Genomic DNA, 13,872 nt, shown 5'->3' on the forward strand with positions numbered 1-13,872 from the left:
GTTTGTGCGGTTGCGCATTGAAAATTTTTTTATAAATTGCGTTTATATGTTGTATAGACCACACACATCGATTAAAATTTAAAATATAAGCCGATTCTATTACATTTCTAACCGATTCTTTGCTTTTTTTTCTCGAATTTTGTTTTATCTATTTTTTTTTTTTTTTTTGTGTTTATCGTAACGCGTTCATAGCAATACTACTAACAAATGCCGCACAACAGTCATTTATGGTTCGACAATTATTTTAAAAAGAAAATCGTCTTTATTAAACGTACACAGTGCTCTTTTAAGTGGAAATTTTTGTACAATTTAAAAAAGAAACCGCACTCAAATTTAATTAATGTAATAAATAAAACTTGACAGTAGAGGTCTTTACAATAACCATGAAATGTTTCAATGGCTCAGCTTATTAATTTTCATGCAATACGAGTGATTAAAAATGACGGAACTGCTTCAAATGAAATGAATGGTAAAGAAAGTGAAACACTTTTCTGTAAAAGCGCTTCGGTTCTGACTATTTGTCAATGTTTTAAACAGACCAACCGTCAGCCCATTTTCGCACTCTAGCAATAATTGAACACTAAATGTGGAACAGTATCTACTATGGATCATAATTTATTCACTAAATTCAAATAGGGTGCCAGAAACTACAAAGACAGTTGTCGTACCTCTTCGCTTAAAATGGTCGCAGATCGATTCTCAAATGCAGTAAAATTTTCCATACACACGAGCATATGGACTTAAGTTATTCGGTAGCCTTTAAATGCATGCTTTTTAAATGTATCTACAAAATATATGGATAATAAATAAATAAATAAATATGTATGTATGTACATACACATACACCGAGAATATATTTAAATAAAGTTGTTTTATTAACTACACAATATAGATATATCATATTATTTTTGTCAGTTTTCATTGCCTTTCAGTTTTTCTTATGGCCCTTTAACTAATGAATTTGGACTCTCATCATTTAATTTACAGTCTAGAAGGGAGTCCTAGGAACTTTCTATTAGATAATGAAAGCCTAAGCGGCTAAGTATGTCCCTTGATGGAACTTTGCTTGCAATAAGTGCAAAAAATTTGCCAATGACTCTCTAAAAGGTGATAGATAAAAAAATTCTCCGAGTTGTTTTTATTCTTCAAATATATATATCTGCAAAGTGGACAACATATTATTCGGTTTCCAAGAATAACGTAGTGAGTAAATTAAGATCATCAACTGCCATTTTTCCATGTAAAAGTAATACTCTCAGCCTTTGCACTGCTATTTTCTTCTCTTGCAAAACCATTAAGAATCTTATAATCATCAGTCAAAAGTGATGCATCTATAGTTATAGTAACCGAAAGCAAAATGCAATAAAAATTTGTAATGACCTGCAACCGTTCTTCAGACTTTTAATATTTTCTGAAAAAATTAGGAAATTTTAGTTCGAATATCTTAGACAAATTGTCAAGCAATGTCTCCTGTACATGCAACGCATAGATAGGCAAAGAGAAGCGGTAGGAGAAAGACAGAATGTTAAAACAAATTTTCTCAAAAAAAGCAAATTAAAATAAGGCGAGGCGTGCCCCTAAAAACTTCTTTTATACTTAATATATTTCTATAGATATTATTTCTCAATTGCTTGATTCGGCAATATATTCCTTTAAACTTAGCTATTTATCATTACTTCCGCAACTTTTATATGCCGCTTAATTAACTAAATGACATTGTGGCTTTGGACACTTGGTTATGGTTAATTATACTTTTAAAACTTTAACTTTACTTTTAACTTTAAACTTTTGACGTAGACCTTTAGAAATTTCCCTTTACTTAAGACAATGGTAGTGGAAACATATCCCTTCGAAATAACTGTAGCAAATTTTTCATGCACCTCTACGTTCATTGTAATCTAAACGACAAAATTATTGCTTATAGAATCTTTTTTTAACTGTATGTCTTACACTTAAGGGCAAACAATAGTTACCCCAGGGAAAAGGGGGTTCCGATATCTAATGGCAACTTCAAAAGCGATTTAGCACCAGTAACACAGGATTTAATTTATATTCTTCTTGTCCCGTCCGTTTCACAATTAGCGATATGGAATTTCAGCGTTAACTTCTTCCTTCTTCCTTATCCCCCAGCTAATTTCTCCTGTCTTCCTGTTCTGTCTTTGCATGTATTGAACACCAAGAGTTCAATGCCGCTATATATCTAAGAAAAAATGTAAGTATATCAATATACTTGAAGAACTTGGTTACCGTCGACGCATTATATCATTTATATTGAAGCTTTAGTTTCTAAATCTTCAGATTCTATTCCGCTCTTAGTATAAAATTTTTCCGTAGCAGTGCTTAAGTAATTTATTCAAAACTCTCACGCTCTCTCTCGCCTTCTCTCTTTTTCATAGCAGAATAAAAATTTCGAAATCATTTAATAATTATTTCTTCTTCTTCACACTGCTTCTTTCACTTCCTTTTCATTTACATTTAATTCTTTGCCAATTTTTCAATATTTGTTCCACTGTATTGATTATATTTCGTTTATATATTTCGTAAACATTCTTCGTCGGTGTGAACACTGCTCAGCAAAAACACTTTACTTTAATACATTCTCCTATGAACGAATGTTTTTAGGCAATATTGGTGAGTATTATTGACATAAAATTTTTGTATCGTTACTCGTGCTCTGCCTCCTCTTCAACATTTCTGGTTTCCCTTGTCATTTGTCTATGTTTAATTAATTTTTCAATTGATTAATTTTTCGCTCTCTTTCAATGCTGAGGTAGTTTTTATTATAATGCTATCGTAGCGATTTGCATAAAGTTAAGTCAATTTTCTATAATACTTTAATAAAATGCAATTATATCACTTATTGCACGTGTATACGTTATGCTGGCCGTATCTGTTTGAATGGTCGCCTGGAAATATACATACATACATACATGGGAGCATAGATAGATCATGATATCTCTCATATCACATGGATTATGGTGACAGATGTCTACACATTCAATTCCTTTGTATACCATTAAATTTTTTTTTTTCTGTATGACATTAAATTAAATTTACCCTTATTGCTGTCAATTTGTTAAGATTGATGATTGTTCTTAACATACGCACACATAAACGCAATGACCATTTTAATGAAAATACAAATGTAAAACACATGCATGCAAACACGTGTACGCCAAGCACTTCCGTGGAGATATTATATTTTTTTGAGAAAGAAATAAAGAAAAATAATTTTGAGAAAAACTCTCAAAGTCATGCCAGCAGAAAGTACGAAGAAAAGCTTCTCATATGGTACATGGTGGTAGGGACTGAAGGGAATTCATGTTGGCAAAAATTCATAAGCATTTGACTTTTTAATGTATTTTGAAAATCAAGGAAAATGGATCAGTATAGACCTTTTTTTGCGCAATTATCTCGTTATTTAAGTTATTATAAAGTTCGTGTCGTCGTCGTCAATGGATAATTTCAGAGAGTGATGTCTGCCAACACCAAATTCCCCCCAAACCATATTATAGCGCATGTAAGACACAGCCCATCGATTATTTGAAAAAGAAAACATTTTGATTTAAGCCAATTGGAAGCGTTTGTCATCTATTTGGCTTCGATTAAGGCAATGATGCAAGGTCGTGGAAAAATTCTTGGTGTTTTTGTGGTGAAAATATTTGGTTCAGTTAGCTTCATTTAAAATATAAAAAATAGTTCCTCGCATATTGGAGAAGCAACTGTGAACTAACTGTTCTCGACTCAATATTAAAGGGTTTTAATTTTTTATGATATTTGTTTACGTTTATTTACGAAAAACATATTGAATCCCTCATAAAAAAAGCAAGGCCCATATTAGGATGTATTAAACGCTTGTCTCGCGAATACGATGGTCTTTACATTATCAAAAAATTATGGATGACCTTGGAATGTGGCTCCGAGGTAAGGTCTTCGTATTGACGGTATTTTGGTCCATCAATTGAACCGGTTCAAAAGAAATTCTTGCTGTGGGACTTAAGGAAACGTCGGCGTGGAACTCGCGGGTAACATTACCATCAACGAAAGTAGGCTATTGCTCACAGTGTTGCTGGCATTGAAGAAGCATCCGCCTTTCTTAGAAATTTCTGTCTTAGTAAAACTGATAAATAGACTGAATTCAACTTTAATGTTCGTCTCATAAAAAGTTATCGGTTGGTAAAAGTAAGCCAATGTAGATTCAGTTGTGAATTATTTAAAGCATTAAGGGTTCTTAGTACAAATTTAAACCATGCATATAACAAATCTCTATACGAGGGTCACTCTGAAATGTTGTAGTCTACTCTTTGAGTAGCGAGTGAGCTTGGTGACTAATGGTGTTCACTTTGTTTATTTCTTATATGCACATATAAATTTTCGAAGTTTTAAGATCTGGTAATTAGGTTAAGCCGGCAATTGTGTAGATTGCGTAGCGCAGCCGAATTTTCATTGTAGCTGAAGTGCGCATTTGTAAATAAATAAATAAATTGTATAAATTATCGTCATATACGTCTATCGTGCCTATCTTTACAATACAACGCAGTAATAGTAGTCACGTCTGCACAATTTGGTCAGATCAATACTTTAAATAACATAAAAAGCATTAAATTTTCCCGAGATTTACATTTGTTCAATTAGTGCATACGTATGCTCAACAACGTTTGATGCTTACTGCTCCTATTACTATTACGTGGTTGGAAATGCTCTAACCTAACTAATTTATCGGATAGGTAGTCCACATATCTATGATTTTCTAAACAATAATAATGCAATGACATTCAACTTTTATTATTGCAGCTAGCAGCAGCAAAGTAAAATCAGGTGTGGCAATATAGGTACATGGCGCTAATAAAGTTTTCTTTTTATGAATATGAAAATGCAAATACATTACCAAGTGAAACCAATTTTTTATTAAAGTACCCCCTCTTCAAATTTTATTGGAATACATACAGTTAACAAGCAGCCTTAAAAAGTATAACCTGGTTTGATTAATTTCGTGCCGATATTTGAATACAAAAAAAATTATGTTATCATTATATGATATTAATAGACATGCACACACACTGCAATTCAATAATAAATGACTTTCGTAAAAATATGACCACTAAGAACAAGACAAAATCCATAGATTAATTTCGAATGCATGTCATGTTCTTGCATATGTGTGACTAGCAGACAAACTAAAAAGTCAAACTCTCTCTTATTTCTTTAAAAGAAGAACAGCAAAAGATGGAAATAATATTCGGCTCAAAACGAATCTTTTAATATCCACCACTAGCTTATATAAGATAGTCAATATCGTCAATTCGTGTATATCGTACTTGTTCTAAAGCATCTGTCTATAGGATTTGACAGCACCTTGTGAGTGATTTTTCGAATTAAAAGTCATTTAAGTCAAGGCATATATGGTCCTTTAGTAATTATTGGCCAACATTTTTTTCAATGGGATTGATTTTAATAAGGAAAACTAAAACTTCAGCATTTTTAGGTTATAATTTAGGAAAAGTTTATGATGATTACAAGAGGGATAAGACCAATTTTAAGATCATCTTAATTCTTTTAGATACAATTTTGTGATCGTAGCCTTGATATCCCGGGAGGGGCCAACAAATAATTGGGCGGTAATATCATTTTGACCTTTGCGGGCAAAGTTTTTGGTTAATATTTAGACTCTCCTAAAAAAAGGAACAACAAGCCGACAGGCGGATAGATATCCCTTCAAGCTTTTGAATATTTACGTATATACTCTAATGAATAATCGCGACATATTTTTGTACGTTACAAACATGTTACAAATCTGATATACCTCGTAAAGTGATTCAGAGTTAAGAAAAAAAAAACAAACAAAAATAATTTAAGTTGCATTTGTGTCACCAGAATTGAGGAGAGACTATGTTTCTCTGTGGCATATTTACCTAAATACAAGTGAACAATATTAAAATTTGTACACTTGTCTTTCATTTAGAAATACTATGCATTCTTAGTTGCCGTCTACGATACGATCGGCGTGGAGTATATTTTCGAGAAACACTAACTATAATTCAATATTTATTTTCTTTGTTTTTTTTTTCAGTGTTGCTTTTTATTTATTAAATTTTCTTGATATTCATTAAAATATTATTTTTCCCACTTTTACCTAAACGGGAATGCGTGTGTAATAAGTATACATTGCTATCTATGCATGCGAGCAAGAACATCCGTAATTTTTGTTGTGAGCGTACTAACACCATTGCCCTCATTCAATGTCGTCACATATTTGCATGCTGCCGTGCATAGTAATCGTATTAATTTGATGTGCTTATGTACGTTTATCAGACTGTGCGGCCATAAAAAATATCGATACTCATGAATTTCGTAGATAACGATTGACTGGTTGGTCTATGACGAATTTTAGCTACCTATTATTCGTATCGAATGCACATTCCACGATTGTTTTGTTACAAAAATTTGAAATTTAGTTCGGAAATATAGTTTACACTTGAAAAAAAACATTGATTTGATATTCAGTTTTTTTAATGCAACAGTCTCGTCTTGCATTAGATAACAGATAAATTTTACATGCTGACCGCTTTTCCTGACAGAATAGTACAAAATCTTTGATCAAAAATTCGTTATATTATAAGATATACATTCATATATAATATTCGCACACCTCTGATTGAGATATGGAACAAATTCTTCTTCAATATATTATTCGAACCATGCCATTATTTGTGCAGCACCCATTTATTTATGGCAGAAGCACATTATGAATGATTAATAGGATCGTTGTTTATTTTGAAAAAACAATTTCTGTTGCAAGAACGATTTAGATGTAGAGTCAAGCCTTCCATTATTACCATTGTTTCCTTTCTGTAGACATTTACAATTACTTTAAAACTCATAAGATACACGTACAATCGAGTAATTCAGTTAATCTTATCCTAATATTAAACGTATAGGTAAAGGTTTTGTTTAAACGTGGAAAAGAAATAAATTACAAATGAATTGATTCACTTAGAATATACACACGGATATGAAGATAGAAATAGTTCATATTTTATATTTACCTATGTGCTGGAGTAAATATTTAACACATTCATGTAAGGGAAACGAATATGATGGTGGTACTCGACTATGGTTTCACGTTGTGAAGCATTCAATGATCGGTGCTGTAATGAGCAATAACTACGAGCTAATGTGCAAGGAATAAAGGATAAACGAAAATCAATAAATTAATAATAAAGGAAGTGCACAAGAGATAACCTAATATAGACGCATTCTAGGTTAATATATATTAACAGAAATAACGAAGACTGAATAGCTTGCGCATACACAGCCATTAGATAGCATTGTGCAGGAAATTAAGGGAGAAATTTGTCATACTAGACAGTCGTTAATGTGTGGAGAATTTGCATCATCATAATATTTAATTTGCTGAGAAACCTTATACTACGAAGCAATAATTAATTTCGAAAATTATCGTTTAAATGTCTTCAGTTTTCCGCTGTTGCGCAAATCAAGTAAGTGATTCGGTGAGTGAACTTCGGACTCTACGATAACGCGGTAACAAAAAGAAAAATGATTTGGAACAATTTGTAAGACATATATACATAAGCGTCATGGATGGCGTTTGAGAGACGCTTCTTGATAACAAAGGAAATACTTTTGCTTTTCTCCTTAGGGTTCCCGGGCGACGGAAAATTAGTCATAGAGAAGTCAACAAGGTGAAAGGACAAGGTTGAGGGACAGGCATATATAATCTAAATCCGATAGTGCCCCTAAGTCACCTAGCCCTAAACAAAACGAAAGTATTACAGCCCGTTGGTAATTACTAGGATCGGACAACGACAGTTGTTCACATAAAGTCTATATAAGGATCGAGGGTTTCTTAACCGTTGGAAACGGCTATTTGGAGAGTTTGGTGGTCACTGTGGTAACGCCGGAAACGAATCCACCATTAGGGAATTGTGGCAGTCAGCTAGCCTAGCAAAGAACTGCTCCACCTAGAGCAATTACGCACAGATTTAAAATGTCTGCACGCCGAATGTTTACATCCTGACTGCTGAAAGTTTGCGGGGAATATTGTGATGGCTATAGCTATTTCACAATGGGGATAGCCTTCGTGATTATAATATGGACGTCGATTTCAAATTTATAGTATTAGGAGTTCTTGGGCACAGGTTTATATTGAAAACCACAATAAAACATGAATTGAAAGCACCTCTGCCTTTCTAAGCAAACATGTTTGGGCTTTTGTTCAGTAGTGGCAAATTATGAAAGATAGAAGGCCGATATGCGCTAAATTTATTTTACGGAGGACCATGCTATTCATGTTCCAAAAAAAAAAGTTTTCGTTTTTTTTTCACTTTTTCACAATGAAATGCTGTACAATCAAATTTTCTGTGTATTCAAAATCGATGCAAGGTAACGGGTTGTCTTTTTTCTTAACAATCCCTTTAAGTTTAGCGGAGAGTAGAATGCAAGACAAGCTAGTTGTGTTAATTATAAATTGGCGAACGTCATGACGTGGCGGGCTTGTGTTAAAAATTCTGTTGACAAGAGTGACTCGGCTTGGAACGCGAACTGCAATCGACTAAAAAGTATAAAATAAATTATATATATATAAATTTTATCGCAATCATTTTTATCTAAATATACACAAAAGCTCGGAGTGTTTAGAGCAAGCCGAGATCTCAAATATTAAAATTTTGCACGTTCCAGATTTTCATGTCTAGCCGCATCAAACTGTGGTTTAAGTGATTCTGTATATCTATGTGTGTTGATGAGGAATGTTTTAGTACCTCCGTCTCTCCTAGAAACAAAGTTGTGGTTCGCTGGTAAAGTTCTTCCTTTTTGGAGTCTACCGAGTTCTATTTTTAGACTGGCTGTGCAGAAAATTTTTTACCAATCAACTAAGCAATAAAAGAAAATCTGCGAATATTTCAGCTCTCGAGCAAAATTTTGATTTGAAATATGCAGTCGCGCATAACAAAATTCGATTATTCTGAACGAAACCTCTTAGCAATTCAACTAAAAGTTTTTAAACTCCTGAATATTGATAACGTTACAAGCCTAACCAGGTCTGGTTTAACGGGAGTACCTCTCGTGTGACCTCACTACACGATGCACGCTGACAGACGTTAATCGTGCGTGGTCGACGCCCGCCAGCGAGTTAGACTATCCCTATAAACTAGCGAACTGGACTACAGTGCAGTAACAGATTTATTTAATGTGTATGGCAAACAAATCCCACACTGTGGATTGCTAAGGCCTACCTACAATTATTCGCATTAGGAATGCGAGGAGGTGCTCCCAGAAGGTCCGCACCTAGTAGCTAAGACTTACTACCACAACTGCAAGAGTCCACTCCTAAGAACTTTCTCCACTACAAGAGAGGTGGCAGGTGGGGCCCTGACCTCCGTGGAGCTTAAAGTTACACTATAAGGCCCTTAGCCAGACGATTAGTCCTAACGCGACCGTGATCATTCTTGCCTTTGGACCTACCATACAATCCCGGTTAGCCAAAATCAAACTACCCCTGCTCAAGACATATTTACGTCGATGACTACAGCTGCACGCACTTGACTATCACTACATCAACGCAGTTTACACCACCAAACCGTTCTACAGCAGTTGAATACAAGCAATAATAATTCGCAATATCAATTATATCGTACCGAAACGTGATGGCGAAACAAGATTCGACCCAAGAATTTCTTGAGTTGAAAGGAAAATTGTTAGTTCTTTTCTAAATCTGGCACTGCAAAGCTATTTTAAATTAATGTAAAATCGATAAGCAAAAATTCAAAGGCAATTAGCCAGCATCGCAATATATAACGGATTAAAGGATTATTGCTGTTGCATAACTTATAAATCACAACAGAAAAGTTATAGTGCTATATATGGGTTGCGTGAGTGTGTCTGTGACTAAGAAAAGAGAAATAATAAATTATGAATAATGGATAACACAACCAACTAAATGCTAAGGGATGTATGTAAAGTAAGTAAGATTTTGTTTACACATTTCGTACAAGGGTAAAGGAAAATTCAATAAAATAACTTTTTTAATAGCATAAGGCCATCCATCCACTTTGTTGTTCCGAAAGCAAACGTAAATAAAACACACTTCTGGTTGCGATTTAGATCAAATTTTTTTGCAATATATTGTTTAGATTTTGCCATTATTTGTGAAATACAAAACATATACAATAGTACAGCGTACGGAACTTTTTAAAACTTATTGCACAAACAATAAACGTACGATTACGATTCGTGCATGTAGAATGAAGATATTATTTGGGTAAATTAAAAGCACAACTTTTGGGCGTGGTTTGTGCTTTGAAAATTTCAATTTTGATCAAGAAAATGGCTTGCCACTTACCATCAATGGAGGATGCTAGAGAAGCATGATAATTTTTTTCTTTTCTGCCATAAATTAGATGATTTGGGCTTCGACCGTATGTGACTTCAACAAAATCAATTTGTTGGGAGAAAAGTTCAATGACCGTGTAATCTCCAAAAATTTCTATATGAGCATACCACAAAAATCATTGGGTATAACTCTCGGACTTTTGCTTTGAAGTTATTTTTGAGCATGCGATATATCTCGATTGGCCTTTTTACTTTGAGGTTGTGTTAGATCTTGGTCTTATTATAAACCATGAACTCTCAATAACCTTATTTATTTGTTATTGGTAAAACATGAGCAGGTTTATGTAAAAAAGTGGCAAATTTTGAAGTTCCAGGATTTAATTTTGACAAAAGTCCACAGGCGGCCATTTACAGGAAATCATTATACCCTACACCACTTGTGGTGCGGGGTATGTTAACTTAATGCAGTCGTATGTAAAACGCAGATGGGATTAAGGTGGATCCACCTTTTATTATGCCGATCGATTCAGAACAATTATCTGAATTAAACGAAGTCTGTCTGTTCGTCTGTCCCCGTCATATCTGTCCATGTAAATTTGTTTGTGGAAGCTACAGCTACGCTGTAGAAAATGGTTCAGATGGATCCACTTTTTCGACCCCATGTAAGGCCCTAGTCGTTATATGGAAAAAAATTGTAATTTTGATAATTTCGCGACAAAAGTGGCTAAGTAATAGCATTTCGGCATACTAAATTGATATGAAAACTTTGGATCGGCTAGGGCAATCTTCGAAACCAAATTTCACTATCATATAACGGAAACTGAAGTTCATACGACGAAAAAGTTATAATTTTCATCGTGAAGCAACATACATACCACAATAGTAATTTAACATAAAAAAATTAACTGTGCTAAATTTGGCCCATCTCCGTCAGTTTTTGGGATCCTACCCTAATAACGATTAGAGAGCGAGTAAATTGACCGATCGTAGAGTACAAAAGTCTAAGTTTCGCAACCGTATGTGGTGATCAAAATTGACCCTTAATATTATAGTAATTGCATACAAAAATGAACTCTGCACAATTTAGACCTATTTTTGCCAATTTTTGGATCCTGCCCTATGTGAAGACTAAGTTTATATTACATTAGGTTGCGTTTTGGACCAGCTTGTCCATAAGTACGCACATGAAAAATAAGCGTTTAGAAATAAAATATAATTTTTGTGTTCTTTAATAAAAATAATAATTGTGTTAGATAAAGTGGTGTAGGGTATTTATGGTCGGCTTTGCCAGACTATAATGTTCTTATAAAAAGGAAAAATTCTTGTTCATACCAATACACTAAAAACGTGTCGTATACCGTGTGGTTCTTATTACAAATCAAAAAAACAGTATTTTTTTTGACGACCCTATATATGAAATTTTCACTTTAGCATGCAGTGAATTTTCAAATATTTTGTTCGAAATTACTTATGATGTTTGTAACTTGTTTCGTCAATATCCAATAAGCTGTAACCACGCCATCTATAAATATTATAAGTATCCTTACGGAAGTAGTTTTGTTCACAAATTTTTGTTAATAATTGCTTGAAATAAACTTCAACAGTTTTTCATTTTTTATACCCTACATTAGTTGTGGTACAGAGTATATTAGATTTGCGCGGACGTACGTAACGTCGAGAGGGGCTTAAGGTACACTCCTTTTATTATATCAACCCAACAAATCAAAAACCAAGAAAATGATTCTGGGTTCCACCTACAGCTTGCAATTTTTGATACATTTTAATGAAATTTGATACACTGACGTGTTTTGGAAAAGTTTGGCTCAGCTGGGAAAACTTTTTAAATCTTTCCTCGGGCTTCCTCTCATAAAACCTGAAACTTTGTAGGGTAAAAAGGTATAATTTTTGTTATTTCATCATGAAAATCGGTTCATAATAGTAAGTTCACATAGAAACCAAACGTACCACCACTTGCGTAAATTTTTTGGTTAACACTGTGCGTAAGATTTTCAGTAAATGTAACTCGTTATATTACAAAAAGACCGAACTGTTAATGTTTTATAATGAAAAGTAGTTAACGACATGAAAATTATGTGAACCAAATTTGCACCACATGAATCTATTTCTTGGTCTCTACTCCAAGTAAGATTTCTCATCAATAATAAGCTCTTCAAAAAAAGATTTAATTTTTAATATTTTATGATGAAAACTGGTCCATGGTAGCAGTTTAGCAAAAATGCAAGTGATAACATTATAGTCGGCCAACGTTGCTGTTATATATATTGAAAGGTTAGATTTTCTCTCCGTGTAAGAATTTGCGTTCCATGACAGCGCCTAATTATGTTGAGCTCCAAAAAAAATAAACCTATTGTGATCCAAATTCACTACCGTTAATTATACTCGACACTCCTTGTCCATAATTGTTTCATAATAATAACATTTATGCTAGAAATTTAATTTCCTCGAATTTAAAAGAATTATCGACCATTTGAATCACGGTATTATTCTTTTCATTATCTTTCATTACTCTGACTTACTATTCGAAGCACAGTTGTAATATTATTGGCCTACAAGTACATTAATCTTTGTTTTTCTTCTTTTTTTTTTAATGGATCATTAAAGTCAACGTAAAATAAGGTCGTGTGAATGAGCCAAAATTTATATTTGCTTTGCTTTGAATTTTAGATTGTCACAAAACATATAACATACGTAGTAGTCACTCATTTTATTTTATCATAAAATCTTTATACATCTTCAATGGATTTTTGCATTAAAATATTCCTCTTTTGAAAATTTTGATGAGAACTTCTGAAAGTAATCATTTTTTCCCTTTCCTTTCAGTTTATTTATTGATAATATTACGGTAGAGGGATTCCTCCCAATTTTACATTCGACAATTCATTAAAACATAATAAATTTCATTTCATCTCCATTTGCAAAGCATTGAATAATTCATAAACCAAGAAAGGAAGACATGTGTTATTTTTGTTCTTTTTTTGTATCACTTTCGTGAGGTTATGATCTCATCATGCGAGACTCGTTTGCCATAAGTTCTAAATATTTACGTTAAATAGCTTTCAGGGAAGCGATCCAATATGAACATTATATCTTTTTCATTATACTCTATAACACTTGAGATGCAAGCCTATATCAAGCTTGTGCGGATGCAAACAACACCTAGAAGGACTTGATACAGACCCACATTTCACTATACCGTCCGTTCGTCCATGTATTCATCAGACTTGTTTCAAAAAGTCGTTACACTAATAACTGTTTTCTGTGGATTGAGGAACTGGACTGGAACAGGACCACTATATTATTTTTACTTATTTTTTGTTTGTTTCATCCTTCTTCGTTTCCCACAAAGATAATTTTATGACCAATAACCGTGAATATTGCCTGTATGATATATACTGTACGAAGAATGTTTGTTACAAATGAACATAGAAATTCATGCATTCGTGCGCGCTACTATTTGATTGATTCTCCGATGTAATTGCAAGTTTATGGTTGACAGGAAGT

This window comes from Glossina fuscipes, unplaced genomic scaffold, assembly GCF_014805625.2.
Source record: "Glossina fuscipes isolate IAEA_lab_2018 unplaced genomic scaffold, Yale_Gfus_2 133, whole genome shotgun sequence".
Classification (NCBI taxonomy): domain Eukaryota; kingdom Metazoa; phylum Arthropoda; class Insecta; order Diptera; family Glossinidae; genus Glossina; species Glossina fuscipes.